Genomic DNA, 5,000 nt, shown 5'->3' with positions numbered 1-5,000 from the left:
GTATAAAGTTTCAAGTTTTTTGTCAGGAAAGTTAAATTGAAATTGTTAAAGTAATAATTTCAAGTCTTATCGAACCATTAAATATCCAAACCGATCAGACATGCAATTACTTACTGCGAAACCGAGATCAAAAACTTTATGACGTAGTTCCTACAAAATTTAATGGTTGCATAACTATGGATGACGAAACGTACATCAAATGTAACATCAAACAGCTCCTTGGTCCAAAAATTTACACTTCAATTGTTTGTGGGCATGTCAACAACAAGTTCAAGTATAAATCATTGGATTAATTTGGACATCAAATTCATACCAAAAAACTTGAACCCACTAAACTGCCCTTAGTTTTGTCCCATTTAGTAATTTTGGGGAGTTGACAAAACAATAAGTACAGCTAAAGTTTTGATTAGAGAGTTGATATTAGTAAGGAAAAAATTGCCAAAGACACTGTGCAGATGTTGGTGTCGCTGATTAGCATCAATATTCGCTTATTTATTCGAAATAATAAAAAGTACTAAAACAAAAAGCATTGTTATAATCTTCAGGTTCCCTTGATTAATATAAATATTGAAGTTTTTGCATTAGTTTAATTATTTCATATATTTTTTGAATTTTTTATCGTTCCGAATGCTTACTTGTTACATCTGTTTACTCTCTTTGGGTTAAATTTTCAAAGATTGTTACCCAGCAAACATGACAACGTTGAATCAACGTTGAAAACCGGTCGCAAAAGATGTTGCGGAAACGTTGACAAAGTAATCGATTTTGCAAAGATATGTAACGTTGTTTAATAGACGTTGATTAAACGTTATTGCGTAACGTTGAAAAAACGTTACTAAATGACGTTACAAAAGCGTCGCAAATAAACGTTGAAAAAGCGTTACATAAAAAGCGTTGTATTAACGTCGCAACTTAACGTTGAAAAAACGTTACTTAAAAAGCGTTGCATAAACGCTGTTAAAGCAGTCTATTTTGCAAGGATTTGTAACGTTGTTAGTAAAACGTCGATTTAACGTGACTCAAAGACGTCGAGTAAAGGTTGAAATATAACGTTGAACCAACGCTTAAATGCGCTGTATAAAATATCGCCAAATATTATTAAACGCAATTAAACGTGGCTATAATATATATTGAATTGGCAAATAAAACTAAATTGTAAATTTGAACTAATTGTAATTTGAACAATAATTAATACAAACAGTAATATACAATGATAAATATAAAAAAGCTTAAAATATACAATTTATAGATATATATATAAAAATATAAATATTTTCTTTAAAATTTATGTGTGTGAGTGTTTGCATATATATTTATGCAATATATAAAACTACAATTAACAGGATATCGTATCGATTGGCCAGGATATCATTGAGATACAGAATCTAAATCAAAAAACAAAACTTGTACCATTAGTATTCTGAAAGCAAACGTAAAAAAAAAATGTTATTAAATTAGTATAATTATTATTAAATTTAAAAAGTAAAAATAAATAAATAAATATATATATATGTATATATATATATATATATATATATATATATATATATATATATATATATATATATATATATATATATATAACTTATTTATATATATAATTTATAATTATAGGTTCAGGTGTCACTCCATTGACTAGTTTTTAACTATACGAGTGACACCTAACCTTATTTATGTGAGTTTATAAATATTATTGTAAATTTTCAAATTTTATGGTTAAATAAATGGATTATTATTATTATATATAAAATATATAGATAAACAAATTACATAAATATATATAAATTATATATATATAAAAATTATATATATATATAAATTATATATATATATATATATATATATATATATATATATATATATATATATATATATATATATATATATATATATATATATATATATATATATTAGGGTGGCTCTTAAAACAACATTTTTGAAAAAAACCTGTTCTGACCCCTTTACTTTGTTCTATATAATACTAAAACACTAGGTTTAAAATTTTTTTGAACAAAAAATTATTTTAGGGGTAGCTCAAGACCCTTAAAAATTTGACTGGTCCCTAAAATTTTGAAAATAAAAGTTCTTTTAAAGTATGTCAACCTGGTACTCAAAAGAAGCAAAATTATATAAAAACTTTAAAAATAATAATCAATTTACAAAAAAATAACTTTTTTCTTAAATAAATGCATAAAAACTATTGTTTTTAAGCTGAAAATAAAAAAAGTCATTATTTTCAAGTTTTAAAAAAACAGTTTTTTTAAACATGCTTTTTTTGTAAAGTGATTACTGTTTTTGAAGTTTTTATATAATTTCGCTTCTTTTGAGTACCAGGTTGACATACTTTAGAAAAATTTTTGTTTTCAAAATTTTAGAGACCAGTCAAATTTTTAAGGGTCTTGAGCTACCCCTAAAATAATTTTTTGTTCAAAAAAATTTTAAACCTTGTGTTTTAGTATTATATAGAACAAAATAAAGGGGTCAGAACAGGTTTTTTTCAAAAATGTTGTTTTAAGAGCCACCCTAATATATATATATATATATATATATATATATATATATATATATATATATATACACTGTGTGACAAAAGTTATCGTACACTTTAAAAAAATTACAAACTCTTAATTTAGAATAAAAGAAATGCAAGGAACAAGTTAAAAACTGAATAAAAACTATTTGATTTATAATTATTTAAACAAAAATTAAAAAAACAGAACTAGAAAAAAATTTTATTTTAATATCTTGATGAAAAAGCATGAAAAGTAACAAAAAGAAGGTGACAAGAAGTTATCGTACGCTTTCAAAATAGTACACTTTGATAAATATTATGGGAACTAAACTTATATTTTAGTATCGTGTATTTTGTCCTTTAGCTTTTACAACAGCAGCAAGACGTCTTGGCATCGATTCAATGAGTTTTTTTGTAATAGACGGATCGATTGATTCCCACGTCTTTACAATTTGGACTTTTAATTGTTCAATGGTGTTTACACCTGTTCTATCTATTCGTCTATCGATTTCATCCCATAAATGTTCTATTACATTCAAATCAGGGCTTTGAGGTGGATGATTTTGTATGTCCCAACCTTTTTTTTCCATAAATTCCATCACATCTATGGCCTTATGTTTGGGATCGTTATCTTGAAGAAAAACGAAGTCATCACCAATACCAAGATTTCGTGCTGATTGTTCAACATTTTCTTTAATAATACATTTATAGTAATGTTTATCCATATTTCCTTCAATAAATACTAACTTTCCAACACCTGCTGCCGACATACATCCCCAAACCATAACTGATCCATTTCCGTGCTTAAATGTTCAGACTGTAGTTCCATTTTCTAAGCAATTTTTTGATGAACGCCATACACGAATTCTACCATCAGATCTTTTTACATTAAATTTAGACTCATCTGTCCATAAGACTTTATTCCAGAATGAGTCTGGCATATCAATGTACGTTTTAGCATAGTTTAATCGAAGCTTACAATTTTTATCACTAATACAAGGAACCTTTCTTGGAACGCGACTCACTATTCCTTGTCTTTTAAGACTTCGAATGACTGTTTTTGGACTAATTTTAACCCCCAAATGGTTTTCTATTTTGCAAGCTAAAGTTTTGGCACTTACAAAACGATTTTTCTTGATTGTGGAAGCTAAGCTTCGTTCAGCACGCTTATTCAGTTTTTTTGGACGACCACTTCGGGGCAAATCAGCTAATTTTCCTGTTTTTTTGAACTTGGTAATAATTGAAGAAACTGTGGATTTTTTAGAATCAACAATTTTTGCAATACAATTTAACGATTTTCCTTCATTCCAATGCTTAATTATTAGCTTACGAATTTCTACAGTGGTCTTAACCCATTTCGAGCTCATTTTACTTTTTTTTAACCAAAAAATTCATTTAAAACAATTGAAAATAATCTTAAAGTGTTTATAGTTTACTTTATTTTCAAAAATGTATGAAAAATGGTGGACATAACGGTTTGGAGTTAAATAAATATTAGTATACGCCAAGTGTACGATAACTTTTGTCATCATCTTTAATGTACTTTTTTCAAATTTTGAGCCTAATTTTAATGTTATTTCAATATAAATTCCAAAAAATTCAGAAATTACCAAAATAAATACTATTAAAAAAAAAATTATAATAATTTTCATTAAATATAGCAGAAAAATTGTGTCTATATTGAATATTTTTTTTTTTTTCTTAGCGTACGATAACTTTTGTCACACAGTGTATATATATATATATATATATATATATATATAAATTTGCTAATTCGAAGTAATTTTCATTTCCTGTGAATTTTCTTTAACAAACTCATGCAAATGCTGTTATGCAGAAATGCAGTTATTTGAACCTGCAGTTGTTTGAAACAATTTTGCTCCCCTTGAAGATAAAAAAACATATTAAAGGAACAACAAAAAAAAAAAATGGACTATATTTTCAACGAATTGTAAAATATTTATTATTTTACAAGGATAAAACTGAAGTAGCACCAAATTCCAAGGGTCTTTTTCTTTTTTACTTTCTACTTTTATTAAAATTTGAAAGAAACTTAAAGTAGGTCATTTTAAAGAGCATATTCAGTTATTCGAGTTTTGGGTTATTCGAAATAAATTCTTATACCCCTTGGAGGTTCGAATAACCGGGAGTTTACTGTGTATATATATATATATATATATAAATATATATATATATATATATATATATATATATATATATATATATATATATATATATATATATATATATATATATATATATATATATATATATATATATATATATATACATACAGTCACAGGCAAAATTAAGTAGCATTAATGATAAAATCGAAACTCAAACAATAAAACAAAATTATTTACGTTAGAATCTATATAACTGCAAAGGTAACTCTATTAAATGAACTTTGCTAACTTACAGTTTTTCTGTCTAAAATAAATGTGACAAAAGTAAGAAACATCTACATTTTTATTAAGAAAAATAATGC

The 5,000-nt window shown here is 25.4% G+C and overlaps 1 protein-coding gene and 1 long non-coding RNA gene across 3 annotated transcripts in view; one reads left to right on the top strand and one right to left on the bottom strand.

Annotated features, from left to right (window-relative positions):
- Positions 1-5,000, top strand: part of LOC136080362 (mucin-2-like) — a 200,982-nt gene that overhangs the window by 179,319 nt on the left and 16,663 nt on the right. The window lies entirely within an intron of this gene.
- Positions 1,223-5,000, bottom strand: part of LOC136080043 (uncharacterized) — a 7,886-nt gene continuing 4,108 nt past the window's right edge. For both annotated transcript variants that reach the window (XR_010638405.1, XR_010638406.1), the window contains exon 5: positions 1,223-1,385. This is a non-coding gene — a long non-coding RNA (uncharacterized LOC136080043). The remainder of the gene's footprint in view (positions 1,386-5,000) is intronic.

This window comes from Hydra vulgaris, chromosome 05, assembly GCF_038396675.1.
Source record: "Hydra vulgaris chromosome 05, alternate assembly HydraT2T_AEP".
NCBI classification, from domain to species: domain Eukaryota; kingdom Metazoa; phylum Cnidaria; class Hydrozoa; order Anthoathecata; family Hydridae; genus Hydra; species Hydra vulgaris.
Note: the sequence above shows the minus strand (reverse complement) of the source record. Positions and strands in the feature narration are given on the sequence as shown.